Consider the following 20,478-nt stretch of genomic DNA (forward strand, 5'->3'; position numbering starts at 1 on the left):
GGTAGATCCTGAATCACCACCTCCCTGTGGGGCCCAAAGGCATGACCATTGACTCTCACCCACAGCCACCCCATAGGACCAGGTAGGACTGTGAGTTTCCAACACTGTAACCCTTTCCGGGAGCAGATTCAGCTCCCATCCCTGCCCCGACCCTGCTTCTCTCCCGTGGAGCAGCGGATGGCTTCAGTCTGCTGACCTTGCAGTTGGCAGCCAGGCCAGGGCCCCTTTGCAGTGGGGTGGAGAGCCATACATACGTTGTTTGTGCCACGCAGGGGTCCTCTTAATGAACAACAAAGGGTCACTTATCCGCTTGGCACTCTGGTTTTGTTTAGGGTCCGCTTTCACAGTGGATGCTCATCTGTCTGTCACAAAGGGATGGCAAACAATCTCCCCCTCCCCCCTCCCCCTTCATTTCTCAGTCTCGCAGCTGAGATGGGATCAGGAAGCATGAGTGTGCCCTTACCCGGCATTCATCAAAACACTAGCCATTGTTCTCAGGCCAAGAGGTGGACATTACGTGGCATTTCATTGTCAGCTGTAGTGAAGACCCGCCTGACAAAACACATTAGGCCTAAGAGCCGCTACTGGCTGGGGAGGGGAGCTCTGCTTCCGGCTTTGCCCGTCTTCTCCGTTTCTTAAGCATAGGGAATGACACTTGCCCTCCCCTTCTCAGTCTCCCCGAGCTCACCAGCCCACCCTCACCGCACCACCACCCCAGAGACCTTCGTATTCCATTTCCCTTGGCGAGCACTGCCTGCACTATGACCACAGACATCTGGGCCAGCTGCACCCGGGCCCAAGAGCACAACAACAGGCCACTCCAACAACCTGTGCTTTCTTGTGGCGTGACCTATCTGGCTGGGGGATGGGTGGGCGGGATCTCCCTTGGGTAGGTGTGACTCAGCCTTCTAATCGAAAGCAGCCTGACCCCAATCGAGACCACCAGGTTCTCCTTCGCAGGAGTGAAGGGTGAGGAGGTTGTTCATGGCAGGGACACTGGGTGGGGACAAGAGAGTGATGTGCCCAGCCTATCAGTAAAAGGCTGGAGGTTTGGATCCACTCTGAGGACCCAAGCTCCAGGATCGAGCCTCCTCTCGGATGAGAGCCCTGGTGACCCACGTGGGGAAAACCAGCCGTTGAAGACGCCATTGAGCCCAGTTCCACTCGGCTGTGCGGTGGAGACAGACTCAGTCACTGGGTTGGCTTGGCTTTCTTGAGATAAAGCCTGGTGTGAGGGGATCACACCTTGTCCACTGAATAGGGACCCGGGGAGGAGAAACGGAGCAGACTTGTAAGGCTCCCAAGGAAGAGGGTGGGAAGGAAGCAGGTGGACATTAGGCACCTGTGAACACCTTAACTGGGCATGCTCAAATTCAGGGCCCCAGCCAGGTGGGCGTTACACATGGGTGGCCCAAACTAGGCCCAGGTGGACTTAATTCAGCCAATGGGGTCAACCAATACCTTCGACCATGCCTTCCCTGCCAGAGGGTTGAAATACACTGGTGGCAGCGGCGGGAAGGTCGGCCTCTTTTTACGCTGTTCCTGTGCCCATCTCACTGTGCCGCAGTCTCTCTGGCCCCAGGTCACCACGTGTGGGCACGCAGTCCCACAAGGTTGCCCTTGACCTGTGGTGAACCCCAATGCGGCTTCCGTGCGGTTCGGCACGCTTCCCTGAAGTAGTGTGCATTCTTCTGAGACTGTAAACCTGAAACTCCCTCCCGTCCATCATAAAAACTCATTTGGCCCACAAGCCAGGATTTGGGTGAATGCCTTCTCATGTGAAGCCAAGAACCGAGGTGTTACCCACCAGAGAAACCTCACCCGGTTGGCCAGTGCTGCCTTAGAAGGCGCTCTTCTGCCCGTCCCAACCGGAGGTCCTGGCATCCCCACTGCCCCCCAAGTCAAGGTCCTCACACTGGGCAAAGGAGGCAGAGTCCAGAGCTCCGGGGGAAGGGCCCACAGGAACCTCTTCACAGCTCAGCGAGCTTCACCAGCCTCCAAGAGCCTGTGGGCTCGGGGCCTGCTTGGGTGTCCTACTTCTGCCTCCCAGCCCTCCCCTAACGAGGGCCTTCAGTCAAGTTTCAGTGAAGACACATTTGGGTGGGTGATGGTTCAAAGGTGGTTGGTTGGAACCCAGCCACAGGCTCCTTGGAAGGCAAGTCTGCTTCTGCGATTTTCTTTTCCCCCATCATGCAGGATATGAAACCGACCAGACACTCTCCAGGAGCGAGGAAGGGGCCCATTTCAATAGCTGAGAGCAAGCGTCCTCAAGCTATGGCCCGAGGGCCACATGCGGCCCGCTGAGGACATTTATCCGGCCCTCCGGGTGTTTTTGCCCCATTTGGTTTTGTAACTTCAAAATAAGATATGTGCAGTGTGCATAGGAATTTGTTCATAGCTTTTTTTTTTAAAATATAGTCCGGCCCTTCAACGGGTCTGAGGGACAGTGAACTGGCCCCCTGTTTAAAAAGTTTGAGGACCCCTGGCTTAGAACCATTCCTCCTTCTCAAGCCGAATCCTGGGCTACCCGTAGGCACTGGGAATACTCACACTGAGCAGTCAAACTTCACTCCCACTGAGACTATTCCAAGGCTCAGCAATCCTATAGGACTGGGGTGTCTGAGACTGTCAGTCTTTACAGGAATAGTCTCATCACAGCATCTCCAGCTGGCCATCAGGAAGGAGCTCCTGGGGCCCTGAGGGCACCCTCTCCCCCAACACACACACACATACACTCATTCACTCACTCACTCACTCACTCACTCACTCACTCACTCACTCCCCCTAGATTCAGCCAGGGAGGAAAGAGGGCCAGGCCGACAGCTGGGCAGAGAAGAGGACATCCAGGCGAGACAGTGGACTGAGGATGCCAGGGGGAAGGCCCTGACCACTGTCCACTACCTTTCACCTTTGCCCCTCGGATTCTCATAGAAGCATCCTGGCTGCCTGGAATTAGGGTCTTCCTGGCCTGGCAGACTAGTTTATCACCGGACTCCCACTGGACACGTACTTCACGAGCTTGTCTGTCCTGTTCACTGAGGTTGTCTCTAGCAACAAGTGCCGAGCCTGGGACACAGGCGCTGCTCAATAACGGCTCGATGAATGAACGAGGGAATGCATGGGAAGCAACATCTCCCATCCACAGCACTGCCCTCTTTCCTCCCACTTCCAGTCCTGGAATGCGCACGGTCCCATGGCTTGGCACCCGTCCAAGAGAATAAGGATGCGGCTGAGGAGGTTCTCATGGAAGCCGCAGGAACCAGACTGAGAAGCCGGGCTCAGAATTATGGGAGGAATGAAAGGTACCAATCAGAGGTAAATGCCATGCATCCGGGTCAAAGAGCCCCTGGGACCTGGCATTGCAACTTGGAGACAGCAGCTATGTTTACTGTCTCCCCCTAATCCCCGGTCTGCATTTTCAAGATGGGAAATAATTTTCAAGAAGATGGGAAGGAGTGGGGGAGAAAGGAAAGCAAACATTGTATGCTTGCAGTACAAATCTGCAGGCTTGGAAATGGGCTGTGCAGAGGGGCTGAGATGGAGCATTGCATGGCAGGTACTCATTTTCAGAGGAGACCGGTGATTTCTTTAAGGACTCCCTCAGGGGCATGTGCAGTGAAGCACTCAGCTACCAACCCAAAGGCTGGCAGTTCAAACCCACCCAGGATGCGTGTGCGTGTGCATGCACGTGAGGGAGCATGTCCAGACTGGCAGAAAACCTCCAATGGTGAACCACTCAGGCCCTACGCAGCCTCTTCAGCTGAAGGACAGGACTTTATCTGAATAATTTTCTCTCTAGTTCCAATAGCTAGACAAACTTACCTACATGTACACACACTGCCCACAGAAACCTTCCCTACTGTGGCAGTTACATAATCTGTTGTCCACTTGAGACCTAAGAGTGAAGGGGTGGAGTCTAGCCTGTCAATCAGGTTGTGGCTTGATGACCTCATTTGGAGGCACTAAGGAGATAAATAGCTTTGTGGAGGTGGGGCACAGACACACTCCCTGCAAGATGTTCCTGCTGACAAGACACATGGAGCTACTTTAGAGCTGGAGGAGCCACATGGAGACCGCTGACGGCTCTGAGATGCTTACAACACCACTGGATCCACAAGACTTCCCACCCACTGACCTGTGATCTTCCTGTAGTCAGCATCATTGCATGTAATGCATGAATCTGAAGAGGAATTTATAGACTGGTTATCAGATATATGGGCTAGTATTGGACTTATGGACTTCATCTGGACTGGGCTAGGATGTTTTCTCAATATAGAATTGCTCTTTTATATAAAAGTCTTTCTTATACATGTATGAGTGTCTATGGTTTTTTTTTCTAGTTTGCATGGTTTAACACATCTAGTCTAACCTATCATTTAAAACCTGACGGGGGCGGGGGTGGATGAGCAAGAGCAGTGAACAGGCTACCCCTTGCGTTCACTAGACATTGAAACTAGATTCTCCTTTCAATTCACTTACTGATCTCTATAGACTGCTCGTGAAGCTTTCTTGCAATGACTGGTCCTTTCATGAACTGGCCAACTCTCCATGATTGCCAGCCAGTGCTATTCCTGGTCAACAACCACAAAACCAACCCGCTAACTTGCCACCGGTAATGGAAGGACACAGGTAGTCGGCACAGATATTCTTTGGCGGATAGATGGGGCTTTCTATCTCACGAGCCTTTACATCTCCAAAGAAGTGCTTCTATAAGGGAGCGAAAACCCAGGCTTCGACAACACAAAAGATGGCTCGTCTCATTCTGGAACGAGTCTCTTGCTGAATGTCACACCAGAGAGCGAGGCTAAAGTGCTCTCTCGCCACCCGGCACCTGGCCTGGCTGGATTGCCGACCACACCCACCAGGAGCCAGGCCTGGCCCAGCCACAGTGTGTGTGTGTGTGTGTGTGTATTAGGTAACTTCTAAGATGGTTGCTAATGACCCCCATCTCCTGGTGTTTACGCTTTTATGTCTGTCTAGGTCAGCGGTTCTCAATCTTTGGGGGCTGAATGACCTTTTCACGGGGTTCGTCGGAGACATAACAGTAGCAAAATGACAGTGATGAAGTAGCAATGAAAATAATTTGATGGTGGGGGGGTCACCACAACATGAGGGACTGTATGAAATGGTTGCGGCATGAGGAAGGTTGAGAACCACTGGTTCAGATCATTTCAAGTTACTTGCCTCTCATCAAGGGAAACTCAGCGGGCATGGTGGGCTGTCCCTGTGAGATCAGGCTACCAGGAGACTGGGCCTTCCATCGCTCCTGCTCCCTTGTTCAAAGAGAAGCCAGGATCCGTGTTGGGAGTGTGCCTGCACAGTAGCCCAGGGGGCGGGGTCAGAAGACGGGGCTTGAATCTGTTACCCAGCAAGGACCTGAGGTCGGCCAAGGTCATGTGGGTTGAGAGTGGATTTCCCCCCTGGCTGAGCCTTAAGATGATGATGGTCCTGTGGACATGTTAATTGGAGCTTGTGAGAGACTGAGACAAAGGACCCGGTTAAGTGACTATGGATTTCTGAGCAGCAGGCACCGGAGAAGGCTTACTTTAAGTTCAAAGTAATTTGGCAGTAATTTGTTACACAGCCATAGGCAACTAATAGAGAGAGAGAGAGACAGAGAAAAGAGAGTATATGGAGAACACCTGAGTACAATGTATATGAAAATTCACCATAATGTTGCAACTCCTCTATAAATTTTAATTATTTTATGTTTAAGATTTCATTTCTCTTTTGCATTTTTACATATTATTTGGAAATATTTCACCTACCAATATATGTAATCCTGCCCTCTCCCTTTCACCACCCCCCATTTTTTTAAAGGAGGCAGAAAAAAATTATTAAAATGAACTGCCATTAATGTGAACTTACTTGTCGTGTTATTTCTGGAGATGGCGCTATTATCTGTCCCCAGGAATCACTTTGTGTGCCACATCAGCTTAAAAGTGCTTCTTAATTTTCTCTGTGTGTGTGTGTTGGAAAAGCTGCCTGGGTGGGAAACCAGTATTTTCATTTTATATGAAATTGGTAAAATGGATGGGTTTGTACCTTTCTTCTAATAGTATCAAGTGGCATAAATTACACAAGGCCCTTCGGGCTTTTCAATGAAATCTGAACCAACGTTCCTAGAAGTTAGTTGGTTTTTCCCTTCTCTCGCCCTCGTTTGGTGAGTTTGGGGTCCCTAGAAAGCCTGCCTCTCTCTCCTACATGCTTAGCCACCATGTTCTTTAACCTTTCACCAGAAATGGGAACAGGAAATGCTGCTCGTTTGACATGAAAATGCCGGCTTCCATTCACATCGTAGACGATCTAAAGCCTATAAGCAAGCATATTTTGCTTGGCACTTGGCCTAAAAGTTCTAAAATTGTGTCATCTATTTTTGCTTCTTTCTCAGATTGGATTAGTTACTAGGCAACGGAAGTATTTAATTTCATTTGCTAATAGTGACAGTCTAATAGAAGCAGCTAGTGAGTGTGTGTGTGTGTGTGACCAGCGCTGTCCATGCAAACAAAGCCTGACCCCTAAATTCTGTCTGCTACTGCATACTCCTTGCTTACCCCCCTTACCTTTCATTGATTTGACTTGACATTTACAGGAAAAGGTACATCTCTTTTAGAATTATTGATAGAGCAAGTATTTTAGTAATTTGCTTTCCTCACCCCAAGAGCTACATTCTCCCCCCACTCTTCCCCCGCTCCCGGTAATATCTTAAATCCTTTTTTAGATTTCTGGTTCAAGATGGTAGACCAAACATATATGTATGTTTTATTCCCTGCCTTAAAAGACAAAAATAAATCCTTAGTCGCATTGCCAGGGCACCCTCGTGCCCCAGATATATTGATGAGTTTCTGGAGGACAGAAAGGAAGTGGGTCAGGCGGTAGAATCATGAGACCGGTGCAAACAGCTATCTAAAATAAAGGCCAGCAGTCAGCTCTGAGGATGTCACGCTGTCTTTCCAATAGCATGCCGACCAGACCACAACTGTGGGGAGAGAGGACAGACCACAGAGGCACTTGGCAGGGAAATTAGCTAAAAGATTTGTCTACAGACATCGGGGCCAATCTTCCCACAGGTGTGTCTAGACACAGTATGGGGTGCGTGTGCGTCCTATACAAAGGCTGGGGCTGGTCCAGGATGCTGAGTCTACAGCACCAGTCAGAGGATACTACAGCAGACAAAGTCAAGGGTCGGGAAAGGAAAAGAGAAACAATGTGTCCCCATAGAAGTAAGGGACCCTGCTCCACCGCAGGGCAGAGTCCCTTTGGGGCCACCTTGGGTGTCCCTAGTTAACTGAGCTGCTCTCTGCCTAGACACCCCAAAGGGGCATCTATTGTCATACCACCCAGCCACCAACTGACTATGGTTCTTAGTCATTTCTCCCACCTAGATGCAAGATCTGCAGTGGAAGCCAAGGGCACCGAGAGAACATTTAGGAGACGCATGACCGCTACCACGCCATCCCATACAGTGCTGCACTTACCAACATGGCCCGACCAGCGAGGATTACGTGCGAGGAAACCATTGGCACAAGGAACAGCACTGGATACCAAGGAAAGAGAAAGAGCAGAGAGCAACACACACACACACACACACACACACACACAGTTGCAATCTTCAGAGAGGGGTGCCATTGGTGAAACAAGACAAGGATCTTGTGAAAAGAGAGCAGGAGGAGGTGTGAAAGCCTTTTACGTAGAGGCTCAAAACATAAAAACATGCAAAGCTTTTGTCTTACGATGAAGATAGTTTACAGGTTCTCATTAAAATGATATTTTCCTGTCGATGACGAGAGTTTAATACTGCTTTAAACCACTCCGAGAAGACTAAGACACACAACTTCTAATGAATCCTAGGAAATTAAAGAAAAAGAAAATGTTTGGGGGTAGAGCAATAAAGAAAAGGGAACCAGAGAAAAGTCATCCTATACAAATATCAACAATCATTCACACACAGTCGCATCACATCAAATCTCATTCACATTCTCCTAGGAAAAGATAGACTTTCAAAAAAGACTTCACAGAGGAACAACATGAAAGAGAATGGATGTCAGAGAGCCGAAATGCAGGATTTGTATCAGGCTCATCATGAACTGAGGGCCAAAGCCAGGGGGAACATTTTATATCGAGTAAAGACACACACAGAACATAATAAAAGCATAAGTATAGTTCACATGCATGAACCCACAAAGCAAGTAACTATGTGGAAGTGTTAGAGATGAAAGGAGAAACTGATAAAATCTCAATCGCAGTGGGAAACTGTGCCAAATCTCTCTCATCAATTGACATGTCAAGTGTATTGTTTTTAAAAAATTAGGAATATAGATGATGTTAGCACAATCATCAAGTTGGATGAATTATATATTTAAATGCTCCCAAATAAAGCAGAAAACACACACGATTAAATGTCCTGGGAACAGTTATAAAAAGTGGCCAAGTATAAAGTCTATAAAATCCTCAAAGGAGGAATGGAATAGGCCTCTGGTAACTCTAACACTGGAGTTATTTGTAAGAGAAATTCGAAGCCGAAATTCACTTAGCAATGAACGACCATGAGACTCCTCAATTCAAAACGTGCAAGATGCATCCGGGAGGGGCCCTGGATTTCAAATGCGCTGGGGAAACAAGAATGACGGAGGAGCCCCTGAGCAACGAACACACACACACACACACACACACACACACACACACACACACACACACACCAGTTCACTCCATGGGGGGAAAATGTGAAAGGTATTCAAAGATCCTGGCTGTCTCTACCCCCATCCTACAAACAACCAGGTCCTAGGCCCAGATGGTTACACTACTTAGCACTTAAAAAAAATTAACAACCTTTAAAGTTTAAAGCATATATAATTCCTGTGCTAGACAGTTATAGAATATAGAAAAAAATGTAAAAGTTCTCGATTCTAGTATAACCTTGATTCCAAAAGTCGACAGGATGGCACGTGAGTAGCAAAGATGCTCAAGATGCCTACGGAAGTCAGGGAAGATAGTTCGTAGAAAGAAATAAGGAATTAAATACTAAATGGAAAATGTATCATGGATTTATTACAGTGCTCAGAAGGCAGAGTGGAGAATGGATAGCCCATCAGACTGAACTCAGTCAGGGCTTCCTGGGTATCAACTCCATTTCATTGAGAAACCGGAATTTCACTTCTGTTATATGGCAACGATGATGGTACCCACCCTAACCTCGAACCCCTAATTCCTACTGGAGTGATGACACAGAAGCTAGACAAACCAGATAGATGCACTCCATAAGATTCTGAGTCTCAAAACATAATAACCCCCCACACGTCCAGGTTTCAAACAAAATCAGTTTTCATATGAAGAACCAGGAAATATCTTGGGTTAATCAAGACCATTAATAGATGTCAGTCCCCAAATGATAGAGAGGGTAGAAGTACCTGGCCAGGATTTTAATGTGGCCATCATGAAAATGCATCAACAAGCAATTATAAACATGCTTTAAAACAAATGAGAAACATAGGCCAAGAAACAGAAAACATCAAGAGGAATCAAATGAAAATATTAGAGCTGCAAAATAACTGAGCTGAAAAACAAAAACTCTGCAAGAGACTGACAGCAGAATGGAAACAGAAGAGTCGAATTTGAAGTGAGAGCAAGAAAAATTGCTCAATATGAACCACAATAAAAATAGAAACAATTAACGAGATTTTTGTAATCTGTGGGATTATAACAAAAGATTTAACATTCACTTCATCAGAGTTCTGGAAGGAGAGGAGAAATAAGGCAGGGATGAAAAAATACTCAGAAGTAATGCTGGAAACGTCCCCAAATTTGGTCAGAGATTTAAACTCACAGTCAAGAGGCTGAGAAAATCCCTAATATGATATCTCCACAGTCATCCATGCTAAGCCACATTGCCATCAAATTCATGAAAACTACAGAAAACAACAAACCTTTAAAGTAGCAAGGGAGAAACAAACCTTTCTTAGGAAAAACTATTAGGATAGAAGGAAATAGCAATGGATTGACCATCAGAAATCATGGAGGCTAAAAGGAAACCACATCATTTCCCATGTTTTCCGAAGAAAAGAACAGCCACTTTCCGAATTTTATACCTATTACAAAGACTCTTCAGGAATGAAGGGAAAATGAAAGCATTCTCAGATGAAGAGAATTCGTTGGCAGTAAACCTGGCTCTAAGAGTTTCTCTGAACACAAGGGAAACGAATAAGGAAGAAACCCGAGACCATGAAGAAAAGAAGACTGAATGATGAAAGAATAGCAATATAGGCCCACACCTTTTATATCTCCTCTTGAATTTTCCAACTACTTGTCGTTGCGGAAGCAAAAACGATCACATGGTGTGACTCAGCTCAAGATGTATCCGTGGCCATGATAAGCAGGGGAGGATGAGCAGATAAAGCAGGTAAAGCTTCTAAACTCCTCAGATGGGGAAGGGGTCAGTACCAGTGGACCGATGCTTCATGTAAACATGTAATGTAATAACCTGGAGAAACCAGCACACACACGCACACACGCACACACACACACACACGCACGCCCTATACAAAGAGAGTCACTCGAAACGCTGTAGATAAATCAAAATGGACTTCTACACGCAAGTGATCCACCGAAAACCAAACTCACTGTTATCAAGCCATTCTGACTCACAGTGACTGAGATAGTTTAATGTGAATTAATTGAAGGGCGGAGAGATAAATGGCTCCACGAGCCTCACCTCTCTTGTCTCTTGCTCTTTGATCATCCGACCAGTGTGCGGCTGCCTTGCTTGTTCTGTGCCTCAGTTTGCAAGCTACACTACCTGTGGGGCACCTAACCCGTGGACTGTGTCACTGTGATTTGAGGTTCCTTCAAGACTTGCTTTGCCACACCATTAGAATTTACATCGCTTGAGCTGGGGACTGTCAGACCCTGTCATTGGGCTCACTGTTGGTGACCTGCCTTGCTGTTTGCTGCCTGTGCCCGGATAGCCTGAATTTCTCTACAGAGGACTGACTACCAGGCGGCCCTCAAGACTTGAATGACTGCCAGTGTTTTACGACTGTCTCACAGGAATGAGTTGCACTGAGCCATTTGTACTACTATATAATTTAACTGTTTATTTCTTATGTTATATATCTATCTGTATAAATATATAAAAAATTATTAGCATTCTGGTTTTGTTTCTCTAGAGAACCCTGTCTAACACAGTGATCCTATCTTATAGCGTAGAATTGGCCCTGCAGGCTTCCAAGGCTGTCACTCTTTGAGGAGGTGGACAGTCTTGTCCAATGCATATCCACGACCCCGCACGAAGGTGGACCAAAGACAGCAGCGAGGCGGTAGGCATTGGCAGCGGTGCCAACCAAGAAACCAAGCCAGCTGATGTTGAATCTACTGTGACTCACGGTGACCGTCCTGGAGTCAGAACAGAAGGGTGTCCCGCAGGACTTTCAGTGGCTGGTTTCCGGAAAGAAAGTTGTCGGGTCACTCCTGGGTAGATGAAAACCATCAGCTTTTCAGTTAGTAGTGAGTGTGGTAACTGTTTGCACCACCCCCAGGACCCCTCTGGCAGACTCAGGCTTCAACAGATCAGTAATTACATTAAATGTAAAAGGTAATGAAAAGACGTACCAATGAAAAGCCAGGTCGGTTAAGTGGATTATAACAAATCATGACCCAGGTAGATGCTGTCTATTATAAACACCCATCAAACACAAAGATGTAGATACATTCAAAGTAAAATGATAGCAATATATAAGTAGTATATAGGTCTATGTATGCATGTGTGTGTAAGTATATATATGTGTGTGTTTTTATATATATGCATACTACGTAATCATTAATCAGAATACAGCAGGATAGTTTTACTGATAGGAAATAAAGTAGATTTCATAGTAAAGAAAATTACTAGTGGTAAAAATGGGACATTACACAATGATAGAAAGGTCAGCCACCATAAACACCTAGTGATCCTAAATGTGTATGTACTAACTATAAGTCTATGTACTAAGTATAAGAGCTAGAAAATACGTAAACCCAAAATTGATAAAACTGAACAAATGAAATAGACAGATCTATTATAGTTAGCTCATCAGTATCACTATATATGAAAATTGATAGATCTAGACAGAAAATCAGCAAGGAGACAGAAGAACTCAATAATCTAATCAAGGAACAAACTCTGACATTTATAGAATGTTCCACCAAAATAGGAGAGTACACATTCCTTCCCGCCTTATAGCAAGTATCAAGAAAGACAAATCCTGAGCCATAAAATAAACCTCCACAACCTGAAAATTATTGAAGCCATATATAACATGCTGCCTGGGCCCCCAAGGGATTATACCAGAAATCAGTAATGGAAACAGAACAGACGATTCTTTTATGATGAAGAAACGAAACAGTAGATTTCTAAGTAATCCACAGGTCAAAGTGGAATTCTCCAGGAAAGCAAGAGAATGTGCAGAAATTAAATAAACAGGAAAATAAAATATATCAAAAGTGACGAGAAACAACCAGAGCAGTGGCCAGACCTTAGAAGAAAGGCTCAGGGAGGCAGAGTGGAGAGCCAGAGCCCATCCGTGGACAAGTGGACACCCTCACAGAAGGGTCACAAGGAAGGGATGAGCCAGCCAGGGTGCAGTACAGCACTGAGGAAACAACAACTTTCCTCTAGTTCAGCAGTTCTCAACCTGTGGGTCCTGATTCCTTTGGGGGTCAAACAACCCTTTCACAGGGGTCACCCGATTTATCACAGTAACAAAACGACAGTCAACAAAAATCATTTTATGGTTGGGGTCTTCACAACACGAGGAACTGTATGAAAGGGTTGTGGTGTTAGGAAGGTTGAAAACCACTGCTCCAGTTTTTTAATGCTTCCTCCCACCCCCCACTATCATGACTCCAATTCTTCCTTACAAATCAGATCAGACCAGAACATGCACGCTGCTACAGAAAAGAACCCACACACAGGGAATCCAGGACAGATAAACTACTCAGGACTAATAATGAGAGTAGTGAAACCAGGAGGGTAAAGGTAAGGTGGGGGGAGAAATGGGGAAGTGATCACATATAACCTCCTCCCAGGGGAACAGTCAACAGAAAAGTGGGTGAAGGGAGACATCGGTCAATGTAAGACATGAAAAAAAAAATATCAAGGGTTCGTGAGGGAGGGAGGGGGGGAATGAACAGCTGATACCAAGGGCTCAAGTAGAAAGCAAATGTTTTGAGAATGATGATGGTAACAAATGTACAAATGTGCTTGACACAATGGATGCATGTATGGATTGTGATAAGAGATGTATAAACCCCCAATAGAATGATTTAAAGAAAAAGGAAAAAAGAAAAAAAGTTTTCAATCAATAATCTAAGCGCTCACCTCAAGAATCGAGAGAAAGAAGAGCAAAATAAATCCAAAACAAGTAGAAGCAAGTAAGTTATAAAGAGTAGAAAGTGGTAAAATTGAGAGCAGAAAGACAAATAAAAGAAAAATAGATTCTTTGAAAAGAGATCAAGGAAAATTGTCAGTTCTCTAGAAAGGTGGGTAAAGAAAAAAAGGTTGGAGGGAGCGACACAAAGGACCAGTATTGGTAATTAAACAAAGCCTATCGTTGCAGGTCTTGTAGATTAAAAGGATAAAGCTGTGAGGGACACCATGGGTGGCGGTACACATGCAAATTTGGCAACTTAGATCGTCTGGATGCATCCCACAACACACTTACTATGACACAGGTGATCTAAAAACTCTGTAACTATTCAGGAAATAGAACCTAGGGAGAGAAATCTCCCCCCAAAAGAGAAGTCTTCCAGCCCAAACAGTCCTCTAGAGCTCTACCAAAGTAGTAACTTTTTCAGTAAATTGGAGAATACTTCCCTATTTCTTTAATGAAACTCATAGGACCCTAAGGGCTCAAACAGATGCAGCTAGTACCCCCACCTCAAAACACAAAACAAACAAACAAAACCTCACACCAATGTCTCTCAAAAACAAAAGCACAAAACCCCAGAAATTCAGCAATCTAGAGAAACAATTATACATATGACCAAATGAAGTTTATTCTGGTGAGCAAGGCTGATCTAATATTTAAAAAAATCATGCAAACCTATCATATGGCCAGGCTAGCTCAGAAAAATTATGATTATATTGGCTGGTGCAAAGGGAATGTCTGATAAAACTCAACAGTCATTTATGATAAACACTGAGAGAAATAGGAATAGAGGGAAACTGTACTTCAGTTGGATTTCCAAAACATACAGACATGTCTACAGTGGACATTGTGGTAAATGATGAAAGATGGCATGGTTTCTCCTGCTCCTGGGACAATTGGAGGATGCTGGCTGTCACCGCTCTTCTGCAGGACAGCACTGGGTGCTCAAGCCCGTGCAATACGCCAAGGAAACGGAATGAAAGGCATGCAGATCAGAAAGGCAGACACAAAACTCACCGTTGCCAGAGATTCAGAATCGACTTGTGCAGGCAATGAGCTCTCTGCAGATGATGTAATTATCGATGCAGAAAATCTATAAAAAAAACACAAACAAAAACTTCAAACCAACCAATCCAACAAACAAGACATCTAGAACTCATGAATTCATCAAGATTAAAGGCACAAGATAAACATACCAAAGTCAATTGCATTTTTTATATGTAAGCAATGGACCACGGGCATAAAATTGAAAAGTATGCGATACAATTTACAATTGCTCAAGAATAGCTGCAAACCTAACACAATTTGTACAGGACCTGGATGCTGAAAGCTATGAAACGGTGCTGAACAAAGTCAAAGAAGTAAATAAATAGTAACATACCACGTTCGTTAATTGGAAGGCTCAGCCTAGTACAGATGCCAGCATTCCCTAGGCTAACATATAGGTTTAAGGCATTTTGTTAAAATTCCAACAGGATATTTCATATAGACGTGACAGTTCTAGGATTTTTATGCAAAGAAACTAGGAGAGTGAAAGCAATTTAGTAGAAGAATAAAGCGGGAGGAATCACTTTACCAGATATTAAAGCTTATTGTGTAGCCACTGTCATCAAGATAGTGTGATATTCTGGCAGGAGATCAAACATATCTGTCTTGGGAAAAGTACAGTCAAATGCTCCTTGAAATTGAAGATGAGATGAGAAGGCTTCATCCCACGTACTTCAGACATGCTACCAGGAGATTCAAGTTCCCGTCAAAGGATACCCAGGATACAGGAGAGGGTCAGTGAAAAAGGAGGGAGGTGGGGCGGATGCTCCTTGACTCGATGGATTGGCAGTGGCTGTAGCAATGGGTGCAAACCTAGAAACAACCGGAGAATGGCTCAGGGCCGGGAAGAGTTTTCTTCTTATAGAGGGTTGCTATGAATCAGAACCGACACGACAGGACAAAAACAGTAAGAACAACAATGTAATTTTATTCATGTCTAGTCTTGGAGACGTCTTATGATACCGTGTTGTTTTGAGGAGTGTGTCATGTATTCTATCAGGCATGACACTGGCAAAAATCATAGTGCTGCACCTGATAGCATTTGTGGGTAGTTGACTATTTCTAGCTGAGGGGGAATTGCTAGACTGTATCGTGTGGTACTGGTTGACTATAAACCAGGCAGCAGAAAGAGCCGGGTGAACCGAGAATATCTGTTCTCTATTTGGAGGGATTTTGTTCTCTGCGTTCTGGTTTGTAAACTTGGGCTTGTGCCTGCACATTTCAGTTCTCCTGTGTGTGAATGACTATATGTATTTCACCAATGAGATCTATGAGAAGAATCAGAGAAGAAACAAATGTGAACATGGTTTGAAAACTACACACTGGATATTCTCTAACAGAAGCAGGTGAGGGACTAGCACCATAACTAGTCTCAATAACACTTTGCTAAAAGTGACATTTTCTGCTCAGCTACATATGCATGGTGAAATGAAACTGCTTTTTATTTTTCTTAGAAAACAGCAACAACAACAACAACTTATTTTTAAAAGATATCTGGTATTGGTGATCTACGTGATAGATCCATGGAACACAATGAAGAATCATACAAAGACTGACATAAATACAGCCAACAGTGTGTCATGGAAGGACGCTCTTTGGGAAATTTCTACATTTCTGAATAATTTAAGTATGAAACTATTCTAAAATAGTCTACCAAAATATTATTTTCTTAAAAATAAATCCTCATGACTTTTGACAAAAATGCAAATGCCAGTTCAAGAGTGACGATTTTTTTGGGTTTGTTGTCAGATAAACACACAGTATTAATGTCAAACCTAAAGGCTTTGAGACATCTTCATCCTGTAAGATGTATCCAGTTGGCATAACTGGACCAAGCTGGCCTCTCTGCGATATCTTTGTAACTTCATGTGACTTTGTAATGATTTCAAAGTAAAAAGGTTCTTGTTTGTTTTTTAAGTGGCTAAACACTAGAAGAGGAGAAAGACTGGGGTTTCTATTCCTGTAAACAGTTTAATCTCCGAAACCCACAGTGGTTGCTATGAGCCGGCAGTGACTGGGTGGCAGTGAGTGAAATACTAGAAGACAAGGATTTTAGGTCAGGCACCTGGCCTATCCTTCAGTGTTGTGTCCTTAGCACCTAAGTAGTGCCCTGCACATAGTAGGCGTTTTAATTTTTGGCCGTTGGATGAATGGCCGGTGTTTGGCTTTGCCCTTAAATGTGGATGATTATGCGTAAGCAATGGCTGGATTGGAAATATGTGGTGAATGCTGGTTTGTCTCCAAAGATAGCATACAGATAGGAGCAGATGAAGTTGGGAGATGGTGAAGAGAAGATCACAAATCCAGTTAACCTCAAAATAACTTTTAAGAATTCAAGCAATCATGAGGGTAGGGGGATGGTTGGGGAGGGGGGCGGGGGACGGAGGGGGAACCCATCACAAGATTGGATATATAGCCTCCCCACTCCAAGGGGGTAAATAACAGGAAGTGAAAGGAGACAACGGATAGTGTTAGATACAAAATAATGATAATATATAATTGGTCAAAGATTCACGAGGGTGGGAGGGTGGAAGAGGGAGGGGGAAAAGAGGAGCTTATACCAAGGCTCAAGTAGAAAATGTTTTGGAAATGATGATGGCAACATATGTACAAATACGTTTGATACAATTGATGTATGGAATAAGAGCTGTAAGGGTCCGCAAATGATTTTAAAAATATGAAGGGCTTAAACAGAAAGCAAAGTTTTGAGAACGATGAGGGCAACAAATGTATAAATGTGCTTGACATACAATGGATAGATGTATGGATTGTGATAAGAGTTGTATGAGCTCCCAATAAAATGAGTTTTTTAAAGTTAAATTAAAATGTCCATTCCAAAAAAAATAAGAAGAAATTGAACAATGTATTGCATTGAGTAAAAAACCAAAAATTTCAGCAGACACTATTTTCCTATAAATTATAGCTACCGATTTGAGACTCTCTTCCCCTTCCTTGCTTATCCCTAAAGAGATGAGCCAAGGTGTTTTTGAAGCACCATCTTGCAGGGTGGTAGCCCTTCCAGCCAAATAGTTGCTCTCTGCAGGTGGTGATGCAAACTCCCCTTGCCACCGGGAAAAACCGCTGAGGTGCTGTGGGTGACATTATCAATTTCCCTCTCCACGCCTGCTCTTCCGGTAGAGTACATCTTGAATGCATGTATTTTTGGGACACTTGTACCCCTGTGCAGAAAAGCCACCGCAGTGAAGCCTTTATGCGTAACATTTAAAGCGTACATTGTACCACAGAGCGCTGTAGGCTTGTCAGGGTGCCTTCCTCTGAAACGGCATGACTGACAGCCCTGCGAGGTAGGCAGGACCCACACAATCTAAGCCACGAGCTATCATACGTGACCCTGGATCAGTCAGAATGTGAGGTTTCTGCCTCTCAGGGCACTGCTGGCTGCAAGCAGGGCCGTTCCTCATGGCCGAGTGGAAGAAACTTGAGGGTCTGGGGTGTGTGTATGTGGGGGGGGGGGCTACAATCTTTCTAGGAGATCACTGATAGAGCCTTCTCCCCTAGGACCCTGAGTCTGAACCGCCAACTTTTGGTCAGCAGCTCAGTGTTTAACTACCAGGCCCCCACGGGTCTTTCTACAGCCCACGGTTGGGGAAGGTAAGCTCGTTTACAGAGTCACATGAACCACATGTTCCAGAGCCTTAGAGCAGGTTCTGATTCAGTGGCCCCAGGCGTGTCAGAGCAGGAACGCACGCCACGGGGTTTTCACCGGCCGGTCTTTCGGGAGAAGACTGCCAGCCCTTTCTTCCAGGGGGCTTTTGGGTGGATCCAACACTAACCGTAAAGGAGGTGCTGAGGACAACGACGGAGACTTCATTTTGTTCTTTCCCGATTCACTTAGCAGCCTGATGTCACACCTCTTCTTGGGAAAAGAAAATTGAGGAGGGGTAAAAAAGGTCTACTCAAATAACTTAGGGAGTCGAGCATTTGCGTTGTGAAAGGGTTCGCAGACACACTGCAGACACACTGCAGGACACACTTCCTGCAGACACACTGCAAGGAGAATTCAAGAAGAAATGCATCTCAGGGTGGCCATGCGTCCGAACTGACTCGATGGCAGTGACTCGTTTTTTTGGTTTTTGTGAGCCCAGAGGCAGAAGTCATCCTTACGTTTTAAGCACAAAACGATCGTTTTTCTCAAAAGCAGAACTAAAGCACACCTTTCCTTAAACAAACAAACTTGGCGAAGTACAAGGAAACGACTTCAATGAAATCCTGACGTGGCGCACCTGCTGTTCAGAGACAGCGGGTTTTCTGTCTGCAGCAAAAAGCCCGGGGCGACAGGCAGCTCAGAGTTCCAAACCACCTTCCAGGTGAGAAACAGGCCCACTGGGAGCTGTGCCTGGATGGCTGTGCTGGCCGTGGCATTGCAAAACGGAGACCCAGAACAAAATCATACCTGAGGTGAATGGGGTGGGGGCATGGAGACCCAATGCCCATCTGTGTACAATTGGACATCCCCCTGCAGAGGGTCACAGGGAAGAGATGAGTCAGTCAGGGTGCAGTATAGCACCGATGAAACACAACTTTCCTCTAGTTCCTTAATGCTTCCTTCTCCCCACTATCATGACCTCAATTCTACCTTACAAATTGGATTAGACCAGAGCATGCACACTGCTAGGACAAGAGCCTGCAACACAGGGAACCCAGGATAGAGAAATCCCTCAGGGCCAACAATGAGAGTAGAGATACCAGGAGGATTACGGGAGGGTGGGGGGAGAACGTGGGAACCGATCACAAGGATCAATCTATAACCCCCTCCCAGGGGAACGAACAACAGAAAAGTGGGCTTGGGATGACAGAGGACGATGTAAGATATGGAAAACATAATCTATAACTTATTGAGGGTTTTTGAGGGAGGGCAGGTGGGGGCGGGAGGGGGAAGAAATAGGGAGCTGATATCAGGGGCTCAAGTGGGAAGAGATGCTTTGAAAATGATGATGGTGACGTATGTGCAAATGTGCTTGACACAATGGATGAATGGATGGATTGTGATAAGAGCTGTATAAGCCCAGTAAAAGTATATAATAAAAAAGCAAAGAAACAATAATAACTTATAATTTATCAAGGGGCCACGAGGGAGGGATAGGTGGGAGGGGGGCAGGAAGAGGAGCTGACACCAAGGGCTCAATCAAATATAAATGTCTAGAAAATAATGCTGGCAACAATATGTACAAATTTGCTTGATACAATGGATGTATGGCTTGTTACAGGAGCTGTAAGAGCCCCCGATAAAATATTTAAGAAAAGAAAAGAAACATCTGTGGTTAAAAGCAGGGAAACAGTAACCTGGAGACACTGCTGGGAAAAAGGGGACAAGGAGTCAGGCAGGACGACTGGGAATGAAGCATTCTCAAACCTGGAGGTACAAACCATGGGACCATGTGAGCGGTTTATGCAAAACGCTGCTGGCTGCGTCTAGCCTGTACGGGAGTCAATTCAATTGGTCTGGTGAGTGCTTGGGAGAGGGATTTTATAAAAAGCCCCTTGAGAAGCCTGGTTTGCGCCTCTGAGGTGGCGTAGTGGGTTATGAGTAGGTCACAAGGTCACTGTTGGCCACAAGGTCAGCAGTTCAAAACCACCAGTCCTGTAGGGTTACCATGAAAGCGCTGAAATCTACTTGATGGCTGTGAGTCTGTTGTTTTGTTTTTTCAGTGAGCCCTAGACACTACAGATTCCCACTGCCGACCTCCCCACCCTCCACCTTGAGCATCCTGTGCCTGGCCTTCAGGTTACCAGGGATGGCGGGTCCTTGGATACTTGATAAGAGTTAGCTGCTGCATTCAAGATGATCCTGTCCCCTCCCACCTCTGCAGGTGAAATCCCTTGTGGAACCCCTTGGGGATGGCGCTGGCTTCTTGCAGCTAGCGCTCAGGGTAGCGTTCAGCGTGCCTCCTGCATCTCCGAGGCATCCACCTCCCATCCCGAGGGAACAGAGGAAGCAGGGCAGGCCCACTATGCTTGAGAGCTGCCAGGGGCACGGCACCGTGGGGAAGGAGCTAGAGGTGAGATGCTC

The 20,478-nt window shown here is 45.6% G+C and overlaps 1 long non-coding RNA gene across 1 annotated transcript in view; it reads right to left on the bottom strand.

Moving 5' to 3' along the window:
• Window positions 1-20,478, bottom strand: part of LOC142454192 (uncharacterized) — a 113,816-nt gene that overhangs the window by 16,760 nt on the left and 76,578 nt on the right. Inside the window, exon 2 of the long non-coding RNA XR_012785690.1 lies at window positions 14,418-14,493. This is a non-coding gene — a long non-coding RNA (uncharacterized LOC142454192). The remainder of the gene's footprint in view (window positions 1-14,417; window positions 14,494-20,478) is intronic.

Source organism: Tenrec ecaudatus, chromosome 8 (assembly GCF_050624435.1).
Source record: "Tenrec ecaudatus isolate mTenEca1 chromosome 8, mTenEca1.hap1, whole genome shotgun sequence".
NCBI classification, from domain to species: Eukaryota; Metazoa; Chordata; class Mammalia; order Afrosoricida; family Tenrecidae; genus Tenrec; species Tenrec ecaudatus.